This window comes from Leptodactylus fuscus, chromosome 10, assembly GCF_031893055.1.
Source record: "Leptodactylus fuscus isolate aLepFus1 chromosome 10, aLepFus1.hap2, whole genome shotgun sequence".
In the NCBI taxonomy this organism is placed as follows: Eukaryota; Metazoa; Chordata; class Amphibia; order Anura; family Leptodactylidae; genus Leptodactylus; species Leptodactylus fuscus.
The window spans coordinates 46,978,707-46,992,071 of NC_134274.1; the positions used below are offsets into that span (position 1 = coordinate 46,978,707).

General features: G+C 46.6%; 1 non-coding gene across 1 annotated transcript; it reads right to left on the reverse strand.

Annotated features, from left to right (window-relative positions):
* Positions 1–12,814: 12,814 nt before the first annotated feature.
* TRNAS-CGA (transfer RNA serine (anticodon CGA)) lies at positions 12,815–12,896 on the reverse strand. Its single transcript has one exon. It is a non-coding gene; the product is annotated as a tRNA-Ser (tRNA).
* Between the last annotated feature and the right edge of the window lie 469 nt (positions 12,897–13,365).

Genomic DNA, 13,365 nt, shown 5'->3' on the forward strand with positions numbered 1-13,365 from the left:
CATTCAAGCCCAGTCATGCAGTATTGGCATAAGTAAGAATCTGACAGAAAAATACAAATTATACTAATATAAAGCAGATTTATTCAAGGACAAGAGTGAATATAGCAGACAGAATTCAAGGAAACCTGAATTGACCTGAATTATATATGAATTTTATACTTGCCTGTATATCAGAACAGAAAGTTTTACAGAAAAAAGTATTAAGCTATTGTGTTGTAATTGTATTGTATCCTGTTGGATGTTTCTCTTCATATTAAAGGACTAAATTATTTAGAGAAAAACATTTAGCTGGGAAAGTTTCAGAATTTACTATCAGAGCACTGGGGCTACTTTTATGGTTGTCCCCACATCGTAAATCTTGAACATGTGCAATACACATAATAGAGTACAGCTATCAAAGTAATTGGAAAAACACTATAAACTATAAAACAATTACCTAGTCATTATACAATATGTACTGCAGAGCCTTGTAAAACAAGACTACCTCGAATTCTATTCCTCAGATACCACTTCTGTATGACGGTCCCTCCGCTGGCAGACTATCACACTAAGGCCAGTTTCTAATGACTGTATTAAGGGCACATTTTTGCATCCATTTTAGGGCCAAGTGAGCCGGATTGAACACGGTTCCATCGATCAAAACAGACATCATCCTAGTAAAAATCTATTTTTTTTTATGACTGAGGTCAGGCTTGGAGATTTGAGAGAAATATATAGCACAAATATGCAGCAACCCAGAGTGCTACTGCTTATAATGTGGGTTGTGTTTGTATGTTCTGTCTTTATGTTCTGTGTTGTATGTGATGTGTTTTGCAGCTTTCCACATGTTATTTCCCTGTGGTTCCCCCTGTTATTCAAGACTATGTACTTGGTACAGCTCTGGTCTATCACAGGACATTGGGTGAAGTCAGAGGAAACTTTTTTCTCCAGGAAAACCACTATAAGGTAAGTTCAGACAGAGTTTTCTGGTACGGAACCTAAGGTGGAGGCCACCTCAGGTTCCAGACCAAAAACTGGGTAACCACGACTGAAAGCCGGTGCACTGCATTGGCATCCAGCCGCGTACTCTGCTCCAGATTAGGCCCAACGAATGGGCCTAGTCGGGAGTGTCTTCAGGCTGAAGAAACGGCTCCCGGAAAAGAGACCGCAGCGGCTCCCATTGATTTGAGGCGGATACGGCCTCCAAATCCTGCCCAAAAAACTCAGTGGAAACTTAGCCTTATAGCTCAGTTCTGGCTCAGTAGTGTGCAGAGGAGTGAAAGTCAGGTCTAATGGTTTCCAATATGTCCCCAAGAAGGAAAATAAAGCCCAAGGCTTTACTTAAGACAGCCCTGAGACAGGGAATATTATCTGTCGGAACTTTGAACTTTGTGTTAGGAGGACCAGTGGAATTTATTGACAGTAGTTGTTGTCCCTGTAATTTTCATAAGTTAACCAGACCCATGTCGGAACTAGCCTGTAGTATAGTCCCTTGTATCTGCTGCTGGAGGAGGCTGAAAAGTGGAGTTTGAGTTGGAGTGGAGTACAGCACTGGAGACTTAACATCACTGGGCATCCTCCTAAGACCATGGCAATGGCTAGGGGAGTTGAATACTGGAAGACTACAACCCCCATTTGGAAGCTGCTTGTTTATTTGCTGTTCAATTGCTGAGTAAAGTTTCACCCTGTTTCAACTGCCTTCCTGAATTATTCCTGCCTTACAATCAGAACCCTTCTGAACAACATGATACTGGCTTAGATTAGAGAGGTCCCCGCTTCAAAAGGAAGCACCCTGAGGGAAACTACCACTGCCACCATCAGGTAGTGCTGCAGGACCCCCCTCACCAGTGTCCAGCCTAAGAGCAGAGATACAGAGAGCAGTTGAGTGTGCTCAGCCTAGCTGGTAGCACATCATTTGCCACTACCACTCTCATCCTCTGGTTCCCCTCCATATATGCCAGTAATTTTCTTGTTGCATCTGACCACTAAGTGAGAATCCTCACTTTAATCTTCAAGGCCTTGGCAAAGTCTCTGTCCTGTCACTGTCCTATTCCGCCCCATTTACACACACTATAATGTCCCACAGTGGCCCCTCCACACTGTATTATGTCCCACAGTTATGAGGAACAGGGATCGGTAAGTAAATAGAGCCTGTTACATGCTAAAGGGTTACTATCCCCTCCACTTCCATGTCTCAATGACAAGTTAGCGGGTGAGTTTAGCATGTGTGGTACATAGCTCAGGCCAGCAATGTACTCCTGAAAGTGAACACTGTTATTTATGAATTTTTATTATAATTTCCGCTTATCTGAGTAAGTAGCAAAGTGTATTTTGTAGACCTGACAGAAGGCTCTAACAGCTGGCAGTGATACAGTGTAGAGTAAAATTGGATACAAGATTCCAAACGTAGGGTGGCAAAGTGTCAACCTCAAACATCAGAAGCAGTTTGTATTACATTATTAAGCTTTGAGCCAGATATCCTCCTATAGGTGTTCCATCGACCTCATGCTGCCACTCTTAAAGGCTATCAGAATGCACAGCAAGACGAGGAATCCTGCTTTGGTCTTGGACTCAAAGATATCTGGAGATCATGTGGACAATGACATGAACTGGCCTTCACACTTGTCCTACTCCTGGGACTATAATGAAGGATTAACCTCAATCAATGTTTTCAACTACCCTGCACCTAATACTGTATGTCTAAGGCTGCTTACACGAACGCCAAATCCTACTCCTTATAGATTGCAAGCATTAAACCTTCATGGATTCTACCCAATACATCTTGTAAACAATTAATTTCTTACTTTTGTGCCACATTGTCTTTTGCAATGGTTACACTATTGTGTGCTATGTTTTCATTTAAATGAAAAAAAAAAACTATATAAGTCACTGAAAAACCATAACAATGTAGTTAAGTGTCAAGAAAATCTTTCATATGCAAATCTACCCTTGAGTAAAGGTGCCTTAAATACATGAAATAGTTCATAAAAAATAATGTTGTTTTTTTTCTGCAATATTACAGTGATTTGCATATGATTTCATGTTGCCATGGAGTCTTAGTCTAAATACACCTGTATCTAAAAAGTCTTATTGATGATAATTCTGACAAAGACAATAGATAAGCACAAAACACGCCTCATACACCTGAATAATTGCCTATCTGGAAATAATGTACAAATCATAATGTAATATGAGTGAAGGCACGACAGAAACACTCTTCGGAGACTTTATTTGTAGAATAAGAATTATTAAAAATTAGTAGTAAAGTGACAAAGTACAGAGAAAAAGAATACAGATATATACAGTACAGTTCAAAATATACACAGTCCAGAAACCTCACAGAAATACCCATTTTACATCAACATGCCCGTGGGAGAGAAGACTCCCTCCCCTCCACTAGGTGTTCTGGCCATAGACAAACTATATACAGACACACTTAAACAGGGAATGATATCAGTACTATACAAAATAATATTATTAATATTATTACTGTCCTCAGTCGTTACCCACTAACACTGCCAGGTTGGCCTGATCAAGACACCAGACGATGTTGAAACGCGTTGCCATTGATCCAATAAAGAATTGAAATTTACAGCAGCGCATTTTTCATTCCTGGAATTTTTTTGTTGTCTTCTGTACTGTCCTAGGAGTAGCATATGCTAGTCCTGATGCCCTTTGGATACAATGTAGAATATTTACACACCAATTATACATTTGACCCAATCTACAGCCCCTTGTCCATCTATGTCCACCCTCTCAAATCTCCCAGAAACTGCTTCACCACTGTCTGCCCAAGACATCATAACATGGCTCATACAGACCCAACAATTTGATCAACTAACTAACTCGGTAAGACCTGGTCACACTGATCCCCAGAGAAACCAAAGACTCAACAATCTCTCTCTACAGTAAGACATCGCTCCTCTGCTACAAGACATCAAAACACACAATGGCTTTTAGCTTAGAGGCACAACGTCTCTGTAAACTATACAAATGCAGCAAGCAGCTATCATGCGCGCAGAGGCCTCATCACCTACAACCATACTCCCCTCTAGAGATGAGCGAACAGCGTTCGATCAAGTACATATTCGATCGGACATCACGCTGTTTGCACTTTACGATTCTATACGAACACCGCGTTGAAAATGCACTTACAGTTCGATTCCCCTCCCACCTTCCCTGGTGCTTTTTCTGCACCAATAACAGCACAGGGGAGGTGGGACAGGAACTTTGACAACGGAGGCATTGAAAAAACTAGGAAAAAGACATTGGCTACCAAAGACATGTGACCTCAAATTCAAACGAACAGGCGGCTTCAGCTCCGATTCATTCTGTGCTTGCACTTAGTTAGAGACAGACATCTGCTGAGGGCTAGTTAGGTTTTTAGATTCTGCTAGGCAAGAATATCAAAGAAGAACCACAACAGCTCTTTTAAGAGCTACACTAAAGGGAGTAGCTGAAACAAGCTTGGCACAGTGTCTACCCACAAACGCTAAAGTGGGATTCACAGCAATTAAGCCAGTCTGTATCTGCGCAACCCAGATTTCCATGGTGGGGATTAAGCTAAGTGGGATACACTGAAATTGTACCATATACCCTATATACGCTTAATCCAGGGTTCAACAGTGTGTCCCCCCCCAGAAACTAAGGGGTATACACTGAAATTCTAGGCCCATATACACTATATACGTTTCATCCAGGTTGTCACAGTGTGTACCCCCCAAAAAGCAGTGGAATATTGATTCTAATTCTCAGGCTATAGACGCTTCATCCAGGTCGTCACAGTGTGTACCCACAAAAAAATCAGTGGAATATACATTCTAATTCTCAGGCTATATACGCTTCACCCAGGATGCCAAGCCATCAAAACCATCTAAAAATGCGCAAGGCTACCGGTAAGGGACGTGGACGAGGCCGGTGGCGTGGGAATGCTGCTGGGGAGCAAGGTCGCGGTGAAGCCACAGCGCATTCCATGCCTACTCCTCAAGGGCAGCAAGCATTGCACTTCTCCACAGTCCTCGGCTTGCTGGCCACATTAAGTAGGATGCAGGGCACAAATCTAAGTAGGCCCGAGCACCAGGAACATGTGTTACAATGGCTGGCGGATAATGCTTCCACTACAATATCCACCAACCAGTCAGTCTCTACCTCAGCTCCTCTTCCTACACAACATTCTGGTCAGCCTTCCTCCCAAAATGCCCAATCTTCCTAGCAGAGTAATCCCAACTTTCCCTTCTCCCAGCAGCTGTTCTCTGGTCCTTTAACTGTCCCTCTCCCTGTCCCTCCATTTCCCGATTCCACGAAGCTACCAGACGACTTTCTATGTCCAGATGCCTAAGCACTGGAGTCTCCTCTATCTCCTGTTGATTTTGTGGTGGTTGACCAGCAACCCACCCTCAGTGACGATGATGAGGCACAGTTGCCATCAGGGCAGACTGTTGCCATGTGCGGTGTGCAGGAGGAGGAGGCGAGAACGGAATTGGTAGAGGAGGTGGTGGACGACGAAGACACTGACCCGACCTGGACAGGGGGGATGTCAAGCGGGGAAAGCACTGTCGATGTTGAAGGAGGTGCAGCACCAAAGAGGGTAGCTAGAGGAAGAGGCATGTCCAGAGGCAGAGGTAAGCTGCTTTGTTGAAGCCAGGCCACACCCAGAATGGCCCAAGATGTTCCTTATTATAGCCAGCCCAGAAAAACTCCCCCATCGAAGGCACCTTCCTCGATGGTGTGGAGATTTTTCAAGGAATGTGTGGAGGACAAATATAGTGCGGTTTGCACAATTTGCCATTCAGAACTGAGTAGGGGCTCTGAAAAGAGCAGCGTTTCGACCACTTCCTTGCGCCGTCATTTGGAATCCAAGCACTGGGCTCAGTGGAAGAGAGCAAACACAGGACAATCATCATCCAACGTTGCCGCCACTGCCTCTCCCACTGTTGCCAGTGCTGGCTCTGCAGTCCAGAGCACCAGCCAGGACACCGCACCATCATGCACCTCCTGCCAACAACCCACCATCTCTCAGACATTTGAGCGCAGGCAAAAATACAGCGCTAACCACCCTCATGCACAAGCCTTGAATGTGCACATCTCCACACTCCTGGCCCAGGAGATGTCGTTCCGGCTTGTGGAAATTCTGGCCTTCCGGGACCTAATGGCAAGTGCGGCACCTCACTATGTCGTCCCTAGTCATCACTACTTCTCCTATTGTGCCGTCCCCGATTTGCACCAGCACGTGTCACTCAACATCAGGTGGGCCCTAAGTTCCGTGCTGAAGTCACCTTAAGGGCCTAAAACTCTTCTGGTAAGAGGCTGAAGTCACCTAAAGGGCCTCAATCTCTGCTGGTAACTCAGCTTATGGGCCTTTAACTTAATTTGGAAGGGCTCACATTAAGGGCCAGAAAAATGAATTTTGACAGGTCTTACCAAATCACACACACACATATCCACAATGACAGTTAAGTGTGGGTACTGTTGGATTTCCCATTGCATATTCCATCTGTTGTTGTCATGGGGAACGTGATTTAAAGGGGTGCTTGTTAAGGTTTCATTAGAGTAAAATTTGGGTTTCTGTCTATCCAATTGGGGAGGAAAAAGGTTTCCAGGTATTTTTTCACTTTCTTAGTGGGTTTTTTGAGTGTGGAAAGTGTGTAGTTGATAGGCAGTGATGCAGAGGTAAAACTGTGACTTGGGCTTGTTAGATGCCCCCAGGCATGCTTTCCCTGCTGTCCCAGCTGCATTCCAGAGGTGTTGGCATCATTTGCTGAGGTGTCATAGTGGAGTTGGTGACCCTCCTGAGTCGAACATTGGTTTCCCCCTAAACAAGTATTTTTCCCCATAGACTATAATGGGATTCGATGTTCGATTGAACAGTCGAGTATTGAGCGGCTACTCGAATCGAACTTCGAACATTTCACTGTTAGCTCATCTCTACTCCCCTCACCATAATCACATATAGCACACCAGGAACAACTTCTGCTAACCTAACCACCACTATGGCCTTAGTTGCCATTCTTTCTTGCACTAGCATCCAACATCTAAGAATACATACATTGCCAGCTAATTTTTTTTTCTTACTGCCATGAATCCATTTCCAAGCTTGCCACAAAAATGGTGACAAAATTGAATAACTACAAAATTGTAGTTTGCTGATAAAGGCTCGGACAGCATAAAATGTTATTATTTTTCAGCACATGATAAAGTTTTCAGTCTCTCATAGAGAGGTGTCAGTTTCCAGGTGATCTTCCTCACTAGGGCTGAGCGATCGGGATTGGGAAAGATCGGATCCCGATCGGTGATCAAACAAATTTCACGATTGCGATCGACTTCGAAATGATCAAAAATTGGATTTTAAAAAAGATCCTGAAATCTCAAGATCGGCTCAACCCTATCCCTCACTTACTCCTGTGCACCCCCATTTTATACCCATCAACATGGCTTCTTTTTCTAGCAACAAATAAAGTTTGATACAAATTTTTACAAAGTATAAATTCTTAGTGTTCAATGTAAGAATTGAGACTAAAACGTAATGTATGGTCTCTTCCTTCCAACTTTGCCTAATCTTTAAAACATTAGGATTTTAGGTTGCACATAACATTCTCAGATTCAGCAACTTACCCATTTTTATACCTTGTTCATTGAAACGTATCGGAACACTATATCAATCCCTTCCAAATTATTTTCTTCTGAAATATCTCCAATTTGAAATCTACAATCCAAAAAACTATACTGGCACATTCTAATAATACTGAAAGGTTTATCATCTTCCGAGAGAAGAAAGATTCTGTACTAGTATGAAATCTAATGTGGACTAGTTACTGAATATTATGTGAACACATCAGTAAAACCCTTAGAACAGAATATGCCAAATGTCTTGCTCTGACTTTTCTTTGTCAAAATCTATTAAGCTAACACTACATAGAAAAGTGACTTAAAGACTTTTTTCCTAAAGTGAACAGAAGTTTTTGAATTTTACGATGCCTGAAAGAGGAGACTGTATAAGTAAAGCAGCATATACAGGGATAAGAAATGTAAGGTCATATGTGACTTTTCTTGATGACAACAGTAATATTCGATGATTAGAGAACTTGGAGAACCCATCAATGATCACTATGGGTCTTCTATTAAAAAAGGACATCACTGCACAAGACAGGACTTTAGAATACAATAACGAGTGATTATGAAGATAATCTTGTTTCCCTTAGTCCTAACAGCGGCACAATGTGGGGTATTTCTGCCCCTGTGTGCTGGTAGGACAGGCGGATATTTAATTAGCCAATCAAATGCGTGGCAGGCCCTATAAGAGGGCACAAGAACCTCCCCTCTGCGTGTAAATACAAAAGTACCTCCATTACATTTATATACAGTTTTATACATAAGATATGATTCCCAGGGTGGGAAATCTTGTGCCGCTGTTAGGACTAAGGGAAACAAGATTATCTTCATAATCACTCGTTCCCTGTCGTCCTCAACAGCGGCACAATGTGGGGATATAGCAAGCAGGTCCCCAAGATGGGTGGGACAAACCCATGACCGAACTTAAACTGGTCTGGGCAAAGGCAGTGGAATCTACCACTTGGTCCTTCAGGCGGTAATGCCGAATGAAGGTGGATTCAGATGCCCAAGAGGCAGCTGCATATATTTGGTCCACAGACAAAGCACTTCTTTCTGCCCGTGAAGTGGACACTGCCCTGGTTGAATGGGCATGAAGGAAAGATGGAGCCGACAGCCCTTGGGCGGTATAGGCGACTCTAATAGTCTCGGTAACCCACCGGGATATTGTAGCTTTGGCGGCTTTGGCGCCCTTGTTTTTCCCCGTGTAGCTGACCAACAGGTTTTCAGTCCACCTAAAGGGGCGAGTGCGCTGCAAGTAGATCTGCAGGCATCTAACCACATCCAGCTTGTGCCATCTTTCTTCTTCAGCAGAAGAAGGGAACGGAAAAAATACTGGAAGGGAAATCAGTTGGTTCCTGTTTACAGCAGATGGCACCTTGGGACGAAACCCAGGGAGGAACCTAAGCTGTACATGGTCAGAGAAAAAGGTGGTATATGGCTCCTCAGCGGACAAAGCTTGTAGTTCACTAACGCGTTTGGCAGGTGTGACTGCCAATAGCAGCGCCATTTTGCCGGTTAGCGACTTGAGGGAGACCTCTTCCAGAGGTTCAAATGGCTGGCCACATAGGGCGTTCAGGACCGGAATAAGGTCCCATTGGTGGACAGGGGTGTTTACCACCGGTCTCAGCCTAGTTGCCCCTTTAATAAAGGTGCTCACTAAAGGATCCTGAGACAAACGCCTCCCCAGATAGGCGGACAGGGCCGCTACGTGTACCTTGAGTGTGGCCGCAGCAAGACCTCTGTCTAGTCCGTCTTGAAGGAAGTCCAGGATCGCCTCCGTAGGGGGATCGGTGGAGTCCACTTGATGCTGCAGACACCAGGCATTAAAGATGTTACCTATTCGACGGTAGTTCCTGTTAGTCGAATCTGCTCTGGCGCTGGATAGGGTCTTCAAGACGGCTTGTGACAGTCCTCTATTTCTCAATAGGGACTGGTCAACCTCCAGGCTGTCAGGTTGAGTCTCCTCAGATCCTGGCATCTCAGCTCTCCTTGGGTTACCAGGTCTGGGAGTGGGGGAAGCCTCCAATATATGCCCTGACTCATTTGTATGAGCTGAGCAAACCAAGCCCTTTTTGGACAGAACGGGATTATGGCTATTCCCGAGGCTTGGTCCTGTCTTATTTTTATCAATACCTTCGGTATGATTGGAATTGGAGGGAATATGTAAAACAGCCTGAACCTCCATGGGATGGACAGGGCATCCACCGCCAAGGGATTGTCCTCCTGGTACAGAGAGCAGAAGGTCCCCACCTTGGCGTTGAGTCAGGTAGCCATAAGATCGACCTCCGGGAGACCCCATCTCTGGACGATCTGTTGAAATACGTCTGGATTGAGAGACCATTCTCCTGATACGGTAATACCCTGACTCAGCTGATCCGCTACTATGTTCAGGGAGCCCTTTATGTGAACAGCGGATAACTGGACCAGATTCTTCTCCGCCTAGGCAAATATGAGATTCGTCTCTCTCAGCAAGGTTGGTGACCTGGTGCCCCCTTGTTTGTTTATATAGACTACCACCGTCATATTGTCTGACCGGTTTTTGACAGACTTGCCTTTCAATTCTGGGGCAAAGTGTACTAGGGCCAGGTACACTGCTCTGAGTTCCTTGAGATTGGATGACCCCAGCTCCGGACATCTCCATCGTCCTTGTACAGTTTTGTCTTGACAATGGGCTCCCCATCCCCACTGGGATGCATCTGTTGTCAACAGGGTTCACACTGTCGGGACCGTGGACCTTCCGTCTTTCAGGTGTATCCACCATCTGAGGGAAAGACGGGTAGCGGGAGAAAGGCAGATCTTCTTGTGCAATCCCCGTGGAGACCTGTTCCAGGTTCTCAATACTTCCATCTGCAGGGGACGCAAATGCCATAAAGTCCAAGGCACCGCCCTGGCCGAGGATGACATCAGGCCCAGGACTCTCATGGCGGTCCGGATGGTTACCTGCCGAGTGCGCAATAGGAATCGTGCACTGGCTTGGATTCTTTCCTTCCTTGGACTGGAGAGGAAGATCTGCATCGCTTCTGAATCCACTATAAATCCGAGGAATTTTCTTCAGGTGGATGGAACGATTTCGGACTTCTCCCAATTGATAATCCTAACTCCTGTAGGAAGTTGATGGCAAGGTTGAGCTGCTGGAGGAGGGCAGCAGGAGACTGAGCTTTCAGTAGCCAGTCGTCTAGATAAGGGACGATGAAAAGACCCTGAAGTCTGAGGGCCGCGGCGACCGGAGAAATCACCTTGGTGAATACCAGTGGGGCGGATGTGATGCCGAATGGCAGAGCTGTGAATTGATAGTGCTCCCTGTGGCCGGCCATAGCGACGGCAATCCTGAGGAACTTCCTGTGGAAATGAGCAATGGGGACATGTAGATAGGCGTCCTTCAAATCGAGGGTAACCATCACCTCTCCTGGCTGAAGAAACACAGCCACGGAATCCACGGTTTCCATTCGAAATGACCTCTTCCTGATAAACCGATTGAGGTACCTCAGATCTATTATCATCCTCCAGCCCCCGGTGAACTTGGGGACCAGAAAGACGGGGGAGTAGACTCCCAGACCGAGGTCTGAGGCTGGTACCTTCTCCGGGGCGCCCTTGGTAACATATTCGGCAACCAAGGCTTCTAGACTGGCCTGCTGAGAAGGTGGAAGAGTTTGGGTGGAAACGAACCGATCTGGAGGTGGAAGATGAAAGTCGATGTGATACCCGTGTTGTATGATCTTCAACACCCATGGGTCTTGGATATGGGTGAACCATGCTCTGGAAAAGGAGGAAAGACGTCCTCCCAGGAAGGGGGGCCACAGGGAGCTGCCCCACGTCAAAACTCAGGCTTCCTCTTGGTGTCCTCCTTGGAAGCGCCACGACCAGCTCCCCTAGGGCGATATCTAAAACGCTGTTGTTGGGAAGGGCGTCTATAATTAGAGGAAGAACCTCTGCCTCTAGAGGGAGCACGTCTGCCCCTGGATGCTTGAGGTAGGGACCTTCCCCTACCTTCAGCTAATCCCTCCATAATGGCGTCTAAGCTTTGGCCAGACACCCTTCCCGGCTCAAAGGGGAGAGCACAGAGTGCTGCTTTAGACGCAAAATCTGCCCGCCAAGGCTTTAGCCAAAGGGGTCTACGGGCCGCAGTAGACAACGCCATAGATTTGGCGGAGATTTTTAATTGATGGCAGGAGGATTCCGCCAAATAATCTGCAGCCCTATGAACTCTTTTCATAGAGGCCAGAATCTCATCTCTGTCTACGCCCAAGTCTATATCCCGCTCCAAGGCGGCTAAGCGGTTGCGGGACAGCTTTGCTACGGCCAAATCCACCTTCGGGGGAGGCCCCCAGGAATCCCACTGGGTAGTGTTAATAGGAAACAAACTCTTGAAGATCCTGGAAAGCGAATGTCCTTTCTCTGGCTGTTTCCACTGCTGCGCCATAAGGTCGGTCAGCGTGGCGTCCGCATGGAAGGCAATATGTCCCCCAGAGACAGACGTGGAGGCTTCCCCGTCAACATCTCGGCCCACTGTAGACCGGATGGACTTCAGCAGCCTGCCCGTTTGTTCATAATGGAACGCAGTTCTGCTGGAATAACTGAGTCGTCCTCGGAGGAATCATCCTCTGCCACCCGCAGGTGTTACAAGGGGGGGGGGGAGAGACGAGGAACGGAGCTCAGAGCATGGTCTCCTGGTGAGCTGAGACAAGGTGCAATGGATCCCTTTGTGGGGAATCATCCTGCAAAACAAAAAGGAGAGTACAAGCAAGGGAAAACCTATTTACCCAAGCGATGCCCAACTCACCATCTCCTTGACCCATGCCATCATATCTCTGGGAGAGGGCTCCACAGGTGGAGGACCTCTGCACCCGCGACAACGGGCCCACTCATAGCCTGAAAATAGGCAAGTTATAGGACCAGTAGTACCCCGCAGGGCACAACCTTTCAAGCCGCTACCTACCATCAGGGAGCGGTGTGTCGCAATCGAAGCAGGAAAGAGGTTTCCTCTTGGAAGAGGTTTTCCTCCTACCATCCCCAGGAGGAGTAGTAGAGGATGACATATCCTACAGAGAGAGATAATAGACCATGCAACACTGTCACCATGACATCATACCAGCTTTTAAAAAAAGGGTAAATCTTACCAGGTCCTGTAGACCGGACAGAGAGGTTACTTGGCGCCCAATGTGCGACTCGAACCCACGACCTTGAGATTAAGAGTCTCATGCTCTACCGACTGAGCTAGCCGGGCTGGCGCTGTGAACAGGATCTGAACCTGTGCGGGGAGACCCCATTGGATTTCGAGTCCAAAACCTTAACCACTCGGCCATCACAGCCGGTTCCCAATAAAGTTTGCAAACTGGAAAAGAGTTCAAGATCAATGAACACCACAATCGCACGCCTTCAGCAGATACTGCAGGAAGGTCTCTGACACCAGGCCAGCCAGCCTCTTAATTCTGGCCGGCTGGAAGTGGGCGGAGCCACAATCAAAGCAGGTGAGGCAACCTGCCCAGACAACTAACCCTGTAATCAGGGGTCTGCAAAGATATACATTCCCCCCACCAAGAGGCCCTTAACACGGGCACTTACACCCACATCTCCCCGTCTTTTCCGGCCTTTAATAAGGCCTGAATCTTCCCTGAGTGAGCGGCCGCCAGCGCCAGGCCGTTGCCATGGCGCTATGATACTTCCGGCGAAACCGGAAGTGCGCGCTTACAGCGGTCCGCGCGGCCACCAGAGGCGGCATGCGGAGTCCCCGGACTCTCACCAAAATGTCAGGTAAGTCACAAGGAGCAAGGGAAGCGG